Raw genomic sequence first — 12,646 nt, 5'->3', positions numbered from 1 at the left:
CAAAATAAAAGTTGTAAGGTTTATTTGGTCATACTTAAAACAAGGAAGTTAAAACAAAAAATCCCGGGACCACGCTTACGCGTTTCAGACCAGTGGGGTCCTTAATCATAGCTTTGACCAAATAAACCTTATAACTTTTATTTTGAGTGCTGGATATACCTTCACTATACACCACTATTGCCTTGATTACCTGCTGTCGACACAGGACCAGTTTGGGAATATCTACGAGCACCTGCAGTACTTGGATCTATTTACACCAACTTGCATCAATTAAACGCAGTGGAAACGCAACAGAAACGCAGTGGATATGTGGTGAGCGAACTTTTTGTAACACTTCCCCTATTTTTGAGATCAGATCACTGCTTTTTGAGCAGAAGGTGAGGTGTCTTATTGATATGGTAAGTCCCCTCATGTATCTACTGCACATATTGAAGAGATTTATGTAGTTTGTCCTAAAACATACGGGTCTTTGGCAATTTTGCATATCTGCTGGTTAGTTCAGCCACATTTTATTCTGAATGATCAGAAAGCATCTTTTGTACATGATATAATGAGCTTCCACACAAGAACACCTCCGTGTGTATTTCTACCCAGTTTATTTGTCTTCCTGTCATTAGTATCTGTGTTTTCTGGCACGCAGCTTTGAAGGGAAGATAATGTTTGTTTGACCATCTGGAAAAGCTCAAACAACAGCAGAAAAGGTTGTAGCACTATGTTTTCCAAGTTGTATAATCAGATTAGGGGGGAAAAGAAATTTACTGATCTATTACTGGAACTTCCCATTTACCTTAATGCACATTCTCATTCTGTAGTCACGTTGTAAAACAAATTTTGGCAGCAAAGCAAATAAATTGCATTCGCTTCTGCCATTTGGGAATAATTTGTGTTTAATTTAGAAAAGGTGATATTTGCTAATATATTGAATTTTACATTTTTTAGTTATTTGGCCGTTTCTGCTGGAACTGCTTTCTTTCTCTTTAGGGTGCTGCATAGGGTATTTATTTTTATGTTACTAATGTAAGATATGTATCCCGGTAAAAAGTTCGTAAATCCACGGCCAGCAAGACAAAATAAATTTAAAAAAATTACAAAAATTACACAGTTGAATGGTAAACCATCCTTCCAAGAAATTCTCCTGCCCTTGACATGGTGACGTTCAATAGGAAGCCGCCTTTTCGACTCCATATTTATCAGGACAGTCACAGGCTCCTCTAGGGACAGCGTGGTGACTTGGTGGGTAGCACTATTGCCCTGCAGAACTGGTGTCCTGTGTTCAGTTTTTGATTTTGATGGAAAATGGTCTACAATCCCATGATTTACTGTAACTTAAGGGTGATATTCGGCCGATGCAGCGAGCGACGATCAATAAGACATCGTTGATCGGCGCTCGTTTGCTCCTGTCACATGGAACTATGGATGGGGACAAGCAGTGGTCGTTACTCTGATCGCTCGTCCCCATACATTATTATTATCATGTCGGCAGCGCGTCTCCCTGTTTACACATGTGCTGCCGACAACGATAATATTTCATTTTTTTAAAACGGTACGACCAGCAGATAATAGAGCGTTGGCTCATTCATCTCCTGATCTCTCCCCTTATTACAAAGGGCAATTATCGGCAATGAACGTTATATGAATGCTCGTCTGCGCGATAATCGACCAGTGTAAAACTCCCTTTACTTTTCTGTAATTATTTTTTGCCGTTAGTTTTGATTTTAACGCTATCATTTTATTTACACCAGACGACCGTAACTAATCACAGAACAATGGAATCAGTAATGAGACGCGCCTTATAAACTCGTCGCTGTCCTTTAAACATTTTGTAAGGTGTGCGGTGGTTAACAAGTGCAATTAGGGAATCAATGGCTTTTGTAGATTACATTTTCACTTCATCACTTTTTCCTTCTTTCATTTGTACAGGACACAAAGTTGAAAATACATTTTCATAGCGTTCACCCATCAGTGCTCTCTGAAATTTTGGATTGGAGAGAAAATCAGAAAGAGTAAATCCTTTGAAAGGTTTCCAATTTATCCTGTGGACTGACTCTGTAACCTACCAGAAATTGTAGATCTTATGAATTCTTAGTGCAGCTACTTACAGGCAGTATAGTAGACAGTAAAAAATAACGTCATTAGGGGGCAAACCTGGTCTACAGAGACCATGAGAAAATAAGTGTATTTATATACTTTTTTTTTAGAATTATATCCCCCCCCCCTAAAATAAATATCTTAAAGGGGTTGAAAGACATTGAGTCAACCAAGTATATCACTGATCACCCAGAGCAGAAATACACTACAGAGAGAAGCTCTCGCTATGAAGAAACCAACGTATCAGTGCACTATGGACCATCAATGGGAGCATGTAACTTACCATGCAGTAAAATCAGGACTGTTAGATGGACCCTTGTCACAAAAAAGTCTATCTATCTATCTATCTATCTATCTATCTATCTATCTATCTATCTATCTATCTATCTATCTATCTATCTATCACTCTACCTACAGTGCACTGTACAGTGAAAGTCACACAGATGAGTAATAATTTACAATATAATATCCACCCCACCACTTTTGTACAGTTATTAGTTTCTCATTAATCAATTTCCGGCAGCAATGGAGCGCGAGCTGTGATACGAGCTTCCCGAACTGTTTACCATTTTTCCTCCCGCTTTACTATAGCTGCATTGTCATACACTGTGCACTTCTCTAAAAAGATGCCAAGACCTATCACCACTGTCTTCCAAGTGGCACATTTATTATCCTTACCCGGAAAAACACACAACTCACAAAGCATGGCTGGTAAAAGCAGATTGACCCACAGTTCATTGTATTTAAATAAAGACAAATAAAGACACTATGTGCCACATAAAGGTCCTGGAAAGCAACATTTACCTCAGTAAATGTAAAAATAATCTATAAAAGTTAACCCATTGGGAACAGGCTGTGGAGGTCTGGTGGTGATTTCACTGTCCTGGTCAGCCCAATTGCGAAAAGGGAAAGTTTACTATATGAAATGATAATCAACGTGTTTTCTATTATAGAATATTTAAAAATATATATATCCTCTATTAAAGTTGCCCAGATGCAATAAGTTAGGGCGAGCTTATGTTGTTTATATGTTTTGCAATTTTCCTTTTGAAGATGCCCCCTGCTATAGGCAACCCTTTACCATATGTCGTATTTAGGCAAATGGGGGTAAAAGAGGAGGTTACCCCACTCTTGTGCCCTCTGTTAGTCAAAGCTGAAACCTCCTTCTAGAGAGGAACCAACGTGTTTAAACATTCCACAAATTTCCATTTGATTTGAATGGACAACATGTAACGCCTCATTTCTCTATAGTCATTGCAGGAGAAATGAAGAGCAGCTGAATGTTTCCCCGACATTAACAGATGATGAGCAGGAGAACCCAAAGAACATCATTTCCTGCAAGAAGAAGTTGTTCAAAGTAGAGAATTCAATAAAAATTGATTCTAAATAGTAAGGGCATATATTCTATAGAGGCAGCCAATGAGGCCTTGTAGAAAGAGGTCCCAACCCATTTCCTTTTGCTATAGGGTGGTAAAAACTTGTGAAGGACTTCCCTCTAAAGGGAAATGTAACGCTGGCGGTGGGTGCTGCTCTTGCCAGCGGTTCCCAGACCGGGTTGCTCCCCTTCCCCGCAGGTGTCCTGGTCCCTCTGCTGCTTGTGGCTGCCGGTGCTTCTGCTCTGCCTCCCAGGTCCATGCTTCTCCACCTACTAAGTGCCACGTGTCCCATAATGCGGGCATTCACAATCCTCCCCAACCAATCCCTGATGCTCTTGGCTTATTTAAGATAGCTGCTCCTATCACCTGGTGCCTGAATAACTTTGGTGCAACTTAGTGTGTATCCTGCTGCCAGTCTGTATCCTGTTACCTGCTGCCAGTCTGTATCCTGCTGCCAGCCTGTATCCTGCTACATGCTGCCAGTCTGTATCCTGCTACCAGTCTGCATTTGGCTACCAGTTTGTATCCTGCTACCTGCTGCCAGCCTGTATCCTGCTACCTGCTGCCAGCCTGCATCCTGATACCTGCTGCCAGTCTGTATCCTGCTGCCAGTCTGTATCCTGCTACCTGCTGCCAGTGTGTATCCTGCTGCCAGTGTGTATCCTGCTGCCAGTCTCGATCCTGCTACCTGCTGCCAGTCTGTATTCTGCTGCCAGTGTGTATCCTGCTACCTGCTGCCAGTCTGTATCCTGCTGCCAGCCTGTATCCTGCTACATGCTGCCAGTCTGTATCCTGCTACCAGTCTGCATTTGGCTACCAGTTTGTATCCTGCTACCTGCTGCCAGCCTGCATCCTGATACCTGCTGCCAGTCTGTATCCTGCTGCCAGTCTGTATCCTGCTACCTGCTGCCAGTCTGTATCCTGCTGCCAGTGTGTATTCTGCTACCAGTTTGTACCTGCTACCTGCAGCCAGTCTGTATCCTGCTGCCAGCCTGTATCCTGCTGCCAGTCTGTATCCTGCTACCAGTCTGCATCCAGCTACCAGTCTGCATCCAGCTGACAGTTTGTATCCTGCTACCAGCTGCCAGTCTGTATCCTGTTACCTTCTGCCAGTTTGATATTCTGCTACCAGCTGCCAGTCTGTATCCTGCTACCTGGTACGAACTGTGACCTCAGATCTCCATCTGTCTGCCACGAGATCATCTGCCAGTGCCTGTACATACGGTGTACTGTCTCCTGGTCCGCTGGGCCATCTAATACTCACACCAGGTCATCCACAACAGGTAACGATCTGGTAGTTTCCCAACTGCAAAGTCCAGATCCCTGCATGGGGGTTAATGTGGGAGGCTAAATGGTCCTATGCATACAAAGAACATCCTTGAAGAGAAAACGTCTTTTACAGTACGCATTTCATAGTATGAATTAAAAGCAAATTACTGCATATTTCCACGAAGAGCACAAAAAGCCATTAAAATGTTGAACAAAAAAAAGAATTCACGCAACGTTCAATAAAATGTGCCCATATAACTCTTCCTCACCTCTCTCGCCGACATCCATTCTCACAATGTTTTATTTTGTATTATTGTCATTACAAAGGCAATACTGTATTTCTTGCTCCAATCCAAATTGTTTTATGTGCTTTTTTTTTCTCTGCACCCTTGAACTAGCTTCTAAGTTTTCCATTTACAAAGGAAAAAAAGAATATAAAAAGTTACAAATTTAATGTCCTCATTCACCTATTCACAGATTCTGAGCACAGAAGTCTTCTTTTTTAATACAGGTTTTTGTTATTTTCTATAAATACAATCATGAAAGTCGGCGGAGCACTATAGTGGCTGTTGTGTTCAGCTGTTCTTCAGTTCTATAAAAAATTGGCTTATGATCGTCTAAAGGTGACCATACACTTTCAATAGATGTCGGCCGTCCTCCTGAGAACAAAGGATCGGACGTGTTGAAATTCAACATGCCCGAACCTTTTTTTCCCCCATCTTCTGCCGAATGAACGTCGGATGAACATCTATTACGCATTAGGTGCTCGGCCGGTTATATCTAATGTGCATGGCCACCTTAACACTTTCAAAATCGCATACATGAACATAATATGTGACTGAGGTATATAGATATTACTCCTTCAGTGTTGTCATAGGCAGGGATGGACCCAGCGTGATATAAGTCTTCAGACATTGTGTCGTAGGCTCTTAACCAACCACTAGAGCTGTGATACATTTGATACAGGTTAATAAAAGGCATTTGAAGGGGCATTGCCCAAATTGTCAGCCTACCCCTGGTCAAAGGACTCCTGGTGGTCTCCCTTTGCCCCTTGGCGATACAAGCAATTTAGAAGAAAAAAAAGCCATCATTTTTTTTATTTTTCTGTCGACATACGGTAGCCATATAAAGGCTTGTTTTCTGCGGGACGAGTTGTAGTTTTTATTGGTATCTTTTAATTCCTTCGGGACTGAGCCATTTTTTAGATTTTTCGTTTTTCATTCCCCGTCTTCCGATAGCCATAACTTTTTTTTATTGAAAAAAATAGTTTCACCACATTCTGAGAGCCATAACATTTTACTTTTTTCGTCCATTGAGCGGTGTGAGGGCGTATTTTTTGTGGGATGAGCTGTAGTTTTTATTGGTACCACTTTTTGATCACTTTTTAAAAAAAAAAAATTCTGAAAGCTTAGGTGACGAAAGAACATCGATTTTGCCGTTTTTTTTATTTTTTACGGCACTCACCATGTGAGTTATATAATGGTATATTGTAATAGTTTTTTTTTTTGGGGACACAGCAATACAAATTTTACGTCTTTTCTTCTTTTAATTATTTTTTTTCACTACTAATAACTTTATTTAACTATGTTTTACACATTTTATTAGTCCCCCTAGGGGACCTGAACCAGCGATTGTTAGATCTTGCAGTATTCTGTCATTTTTACAGGCAGGGCTTAACAGAGGCAGAGTAAAGGCATACCTGGGAGCCTTCAATAGACCCCTGGGCTGCCATGACAACCATAGGCACCCCACGATCACGTCATGCGGGGCCGATAAGCTGTCGGAGGGGGCCGTTCGCCTCTTTTTAAAGCTTCAGATACGACAGTCGCAATTAACGACCACATTTGAGGGGTTAAACGGCCAGAAACAGCACGATCGCTGTTCTTGGCCGTCAGTCCCGGGTGTCAGCTGTAAATCACAGCTGACCGCCGCAGCATATGAAGCGGGTTCAGTATGTGAGGCCGCTCCATACACCACCCCCAGCAACACGACATGCTATTACATTGTGGCGCACAAAGGGGTTAATGCACCATATAATGTACTGAAAAACGTAAAAAAAATATATATATATTTGTGGCGTGGAATGGGAAAAAAAAACAGATTTTTCTCCATTTTAGTTTTTACAGCATTTAAGGTGCGGTATAAACGACATGTTTACTTTGTTCTGAGGGTCACTATGATCACAGCAATACCAAAATGATATTGTTTTTTTCATGATGTTCTACATTTATAGAGAAAAATCTATTTGTTAAAAACAAAATGTGTTCCGTGCAGCCATAACTGTATTTTTCATTGATGGAGGGTTATAAGGGCTTATTTTTTGCCCGAGAAAGGGTTTGTTTTTATTATTACCATTTTGGGGTACATACAAGTTTTTGATACATTTTGAATCAATTTTTTGGGGTAAGTGAGGTGACCAAAAACAGAAATGCTTGCATTGTGAATTCTTCATTTCCTCCGGCGTTCACCCCACTGGTTAAATAAAGTGATATTTTACTAATTTAGACTTTTACGGACTCAACGATACCAATTATGTTTTTATTACTTGCATGATTTTTTGGTGAAAAATATAATACTGGAGCACTGATGGCAGACCTGGAGGCTTTTATTAGGCATGCCATGGCAACAATTTGGCACCCCACTATTTCATTACGAAAGGGGGGACAAAGGGAGCCTAATCCCCCTGTCTATCCGCTTAAATGTCATGGCCGCTATAGATTTCAACATCCGAGGGGTTGAACAGCCAAGTTCAGAGCTATCTCCCATCCCAGCCATGGCAGGTAGGGGTCATCTGTTTGAAACAGCCGGCACCTGCCACATAGAGCTGAGCCTGCGCCATGTTGAGAAAGCGCACATCCGACGTAACTGTACTTTAGATATCCCTAAGGGGTTAATGACCTACTTCAGTACCTTAATTGATTAAAGCATATCTTTCTCTGCAGGACCGGACAGCCCATTGATTTTAGTGGGAACCATATTATGCTTCAATTCCCCTGTGGTGGTGCTTTAGGTTAATAAAACATAGATTACAGCTGATCGTTGGGTATCCCAGTAGTGGTACATTCTGTGAGAAACTTAGTGCCATGGGAACAAATTGTTCAAAGTGGATAGCCACTTTAACTGTACTCCGAGACATACGCAATGACTTGGAAAGTCTATTTTATCCAACCCCTAAATAGTACTTATCAACAACCTTGCCATGGAGTTGGAGAGTTCTTTTACTTCACGGGGTTATTTTCAAGCTCTTACAAAATGAGGAGTTTCTAGCTTATACTTGTATTTTATAACTATTTTATCTTACCCAAATTGGAAAATGTTCGCTTTCCAATTCTCCACAAGTGTCCTCCGTAGGTTTGGCTGTTCTGGCCTCAGGGTCCCTATATACAAAGCAAAAGAGGTTTTCCACTTAGGACAATCCCTACTTGTTAGAAGGGTCCATTGACAAAGAGAAGATAACAAAGTGTCCCTCTGCTGGGACTCTTTGCAATCTGTTGTAATCGGTGGGGAATCCTGGCAGTACCTCCAAGGTCTTGCCATCTCTTCAAATACCAAAGAGAAGTGTTGTGCTCATTCATAGTTGGCTTGATACATAAACTTACTTTTTCAGAGATATTTATTTTAAAAAAAATTGTATCTTTTTTTTTTCCTTAATAATTAAATTCTGACTGGATAGACTTTATTGTATATTTTCAGTATGGTTTATTCCTCCATGTCCTGGAGTGCAGCATAGAAGCCTGTAGATCCTTTTATCTCGGTGAGACAGCAGATTTGGCAGCAGTTTATATAATCAAACAATCTCTGTCCTTTGATCTTCCCAGAAAGCCAATCACACCAAGCGGGAAATTTGCACACTTCTGTACTATATCAAACGTAGAACATTTCTCAGCTATGCTTGTTCAAATTGAAATCATGCTACTGGTGACAGGACAGTTCCCTGAGTTTCCGTATGCATGAATACATTTTTTTATCCATAACATTTTTTCAATATCAAGATCTTCATTTGAAAAAATTGCACGTGTAGTAAAAAGTGTTTTTGTAATAAAAAGTTGAAAATTGTTATAATTTAATGAGGAGAATTGCAAAGTTTTGGAAACAGGACCTAACTAACCCTGGATTCATTGAACTGATTAATTTGATAGAAGTCTTAGGCCGGATTCACACGAGCATGTTCGGTCCGTAATGGACGGAACGTATTTCAGCCGCAAGTCTCAGACCGAACACAGTGCAGGGAGCCGGGCTCCTAGCATCATAGTTATGTACGACGCTAGGAGTCCCTGCCTCTCTGCAGGACAACTGTCCCGTACTGTAATCATGTTTTCAGTACGGGACAGTAGTTCCACGGAGAGGCAGGGACTCCTAGCGTCGTACATAAGTATGATGCTAGGAGCCCGGCTCCCTGCACTGTGTTCAGTCCGGGACTTGTGGCCGAAATACGTTCCGTCCTTTACGGACCGAACATGTTCGTGCGAATCCAGCCTTACACTTAGGCTATGTTCACACACTAAAGTTAAAACAGCTGTAAAATAGGGAGCTGTTTTCAAGGGAAAACAGCTTCTGATTTTCAGCCGTTTTTTAAGCATCAAACGTTTTTTTATGCATTTTTTGCGGCCGTTTTTGGAGCTGTTTTTCTATTGACACAATGAAAAATGGCTCCAAAAACGGCCCAAGAAGTGATATGCACATCTTTTTACGGGGCATTTTTTTACGCATTGCTTTTTCCAATCAGCCGCGTAAAAGAAACTGCCCCGTTGGAATGAAACACCGCATTCCAAAAGCCATTACTACTTTCTTTTTTCATGACATAGCTGTATAAGGGCTTGTTTTTTGCGGGACAAGTTGTAGTTTGTCATGGCACCATTTATTGTACCGCATAATGTGCTGGGAAGCTGAAAAAAAAATATGTGTGGGGTGAAATGGGAAAAAAACAGTGATTATGCCTTTTTTGGGGGGATTAAATTTTTATGCCGTGCATCAGGCGGTAAAAACTACATGTACATTATATTCTACAGGTTGATATGATTATGGTGATACCAAATTTATAGATTTTGTCTTACCACTTTAAAAAAAAAACAACAAAAAAAAAATAATGTTTTGTGTCGCCATAACTGTAGTTTTCACCGATACTATTTTGGAGTATATGCGACTTTTTGATTACTTTTTATTTTTTTTACAGCTAATGTGACCAAAAAACAGCAATTTGCGGTTTTTAGAATTTTTAAAATTTTTTTACGGTGTTCACCGAGCGGGTTAAACAACGCTATATTGTGATAGTTCAGACTTTTACGGACGCGGCGATAGCAGTTATGTTAACTTTTATTTTTTTTAACATTACTTTAGGGGAAACATGAGAAAAGGGTTTTTGTTTTTTTTTTACTTTTAATACTTTTTTTTTGGAACATTATAAAAAAAAACTTTATTTAACTGTTTCTACTTTTTTATTATTCCCCCAGCAGACTTGAAGCAGTGATTGTTGGATCGCTTGCATGATATACTGCAATACTAATGTATTGCATTATATCGTGATACTGACAGTCTCCTTTGAAGCCCTGCCAGAGGCAGAGCTTCAAAGGAGTACAAAGATGGCAGACCTGGGGGCCTTTACTAGGCCCTCAGGCTGCCATAACAACCATTGTAACCGGCCGTTTGCACTGGGAGGGGGCACGATGGAGTGTTTGAGTTGGCGCCCCCCTGATTCCAACAATTTAAATGCAGCGGTGATGATTGACCGCTACATTTAAGGTGTTAAACGGGCAGAATCAAAGTGAACTTTGATTCCGCCCGCTGGAGTGAGGTGTCGGCTGTGTAACACAGCCGTCACCCGCTGTGTATGGAGCGAGCTCAGCTCGTGAGCGCGCTCCATACCTCCCCTTGGCAACAGCAACGTAATAGTACGTGGCATGTCGCCAAGGGGTTGAAGAAGTGATATGTTACTCGTTGACGCAGAAATAAGTCGCTTCTAGTAGAAACAGGAAGTTTATCGGCAGTTTTTCCTGCAAAACCGTGGCAGAAACCCAAAGGGTCAGCCGTGGACTTCTGATGTGGATTTTCGACCAATTCCACGTCAGATTTTTTCACATGAAAAATTTGCCTTATACCCAACAACCATGTGTTCACTACATGAAACGACGTCACTCTGCATAGGATCTGTATACAAAATATAAGTCAAGCATTTATTTTTATAGTGAGATCTCTGTATATCTTGGCTTTGCTTGGGAAGTCACATACTAGTGCCCCTGTATTGTTTGGGAGGCTATGGGTCCCCTCCAGGAGTAGGGCCCAGATGTGTCTATTAGGGTATGTTCACACGGCTTATTTTCGGCAGTTCTTCGGCCCGTAAAGGGCCGAAAAACGGCCGAAAAGTCGGAAGCAAAAAGCCTCCAAACATCTGCCCATTTATTTCAATAGGAAAAACGGCGTTCTGTTCCGACGAGGCGTTTTTGGCCGCACTTAAAAACGCCCGCGAAAAAGGGGTGCATGTCACTTCTTGAGCCGTTTTTGGAGCCAATTTTCATTGACTCTATAGAAAAACAGCTCCAAAAACGGCTGTAAAAAATGCCGCAAAAAACGCTAGTTGATTAAAAAACGGCTGAAAATCAGAGGCTGTATTCCCTTGAAAACAGCTCCGTATTTTCAGATGTTTTTGCTAAGGGTATGTTCACACGTAGTCAACAAAAACGTCTGAAAATCCAGAGCTGTTTTCAAGGGAAAACAGACCCTGCTTTTCAGACGTTTTTTTAGCAACTCGCATTTTTCGCTGCCTTTTTCACGCCGTTTTCGCAGCGTTTTTTACGTCCGTTTTTGGACCTGTTTTCATTGGAGTCTATGAGAAAACAGCTCCAAAAACGTCCAAAGAAGTGTCCTGCACTTCTTTTGACGAGACTGTATTTTTACGCGTCGTCGTTTGACAGCTGTGAAACGACGACGCGTAAATAACAGGTCGTCTGCACAGTACGTCGGCAAACCCATTCAAATGAATGGGCAGATGTTTGCCGACGTATTTGAGACGTATTTCCAGACGTAAAACGAGGCAAAATACGCCTCGTATACGTCTGAAATTTGGCGTGTGAACATACCCTAAGAGTGTGAACAGAGCCTTACCTTTGCACCTTCTTTAGCTCTGCCACTTCTTAGGGTATGTTCACACGATGAGAGGCATTTACGTGTGAAAAGACAGACTGTTAACAGCTGCCTTGTTTCACAAGTAAATTCTCCTCCTCGCATTTTGCGAGCCGTCTGAGACGCTCGTAAATCTTGAGCTGTGCTTCATTGAGTTCAATGAAGAACAGCTCAAATTACGTGGCAAGGAAGTGTCCCGCATATAATGTATATAAGTGCCCTGCATATAATGTATATAAGTGTCCTGCATATAATGTATATAAGTGTCCCGCATATAATGTATATAAGTGTCCTGCATATAATGTATATAAGTGTCCTGCATATAATGTATATATGTGTCCTGCATATAATGTATATAAGTGTCCCGCATATAATGTATATAAGTGTCCCGCATATAATGTATATAAGTGTCCTGCATATAATGTATATAAGTGTCCTGCATATAATGTATATAAGTGCCCTGCATATAATGTATATAAGTGTCCTGCATATAATGTATATAAGTGTCCCGCATATAATGTATATAAGTGCCCTGCATATAATGTATATAAGTGTCCTGCATATAATGTATATAAGTGTCCTGCATATAATGTATATAAGTGCCCTGCATATAATGTATATAAGTGTCCTGCATATAATGTATATAAGTGTCCCGCATATAATGTATATAAGTGCCCTGCATATAATGTATATAAGTGTCCTGCATATAATGTATATAAGTGTCCCGCATATAATGTATATAAGTGCCCTGCATATAATGTATATAAGTGTCCTGCATATAATGTATATAAGTGTCC

General features: G+C 40.8%; 1 long non-coding RNA gene across 3 annotated transcripts in view; it reads right to left on the bottom strand.

Annotated features, from left to right (window-relative positions):
- The window catches only part of LOC142656192 (uncharacterized), an 81,322-nt gene extending 73,208 nt beyond the window's left edge, over positions 1–8,114 (bottom strand). For 2 of the 3 annotated variants that reach the window (XR_012849613.1, XR_012849612.1), the window contains exon 1: positions 8,035–8,111. This is a non-coding gene — a long non-coding RNA (uncharacterized LOC142656192). Of the gene's footprint in view, positions 1–8,034 lie in introns of all 3 variants that reach the window. The other variant, XR_012849614.1, reaches the window with a different exon arrangement.
- Positions 8,115–12,646: the final 4,532 nt, after the last annotated feature.

The sequence above is a fragment of the Rhinoderma darwinii genome, chromosome 6, assembly GCF_050947455.1.
Source record: "Rhinoderma darwinii isolate aRhiDar2 chromosome 6, aRhiDar2.hap1, whole genome shotgun sequence".
Classification (NCBI taxonomy): Eukaryota; Metazoa; Chordata; class Amphibia; order Anura; family Rhinodermatidae; genus Rhinoderma; species Rhinoderma darwinii.
Note: the sequence above shows the minus strand (reverse complement) of the source record. Positions and strands in the feature narration are given on the sequence as shown.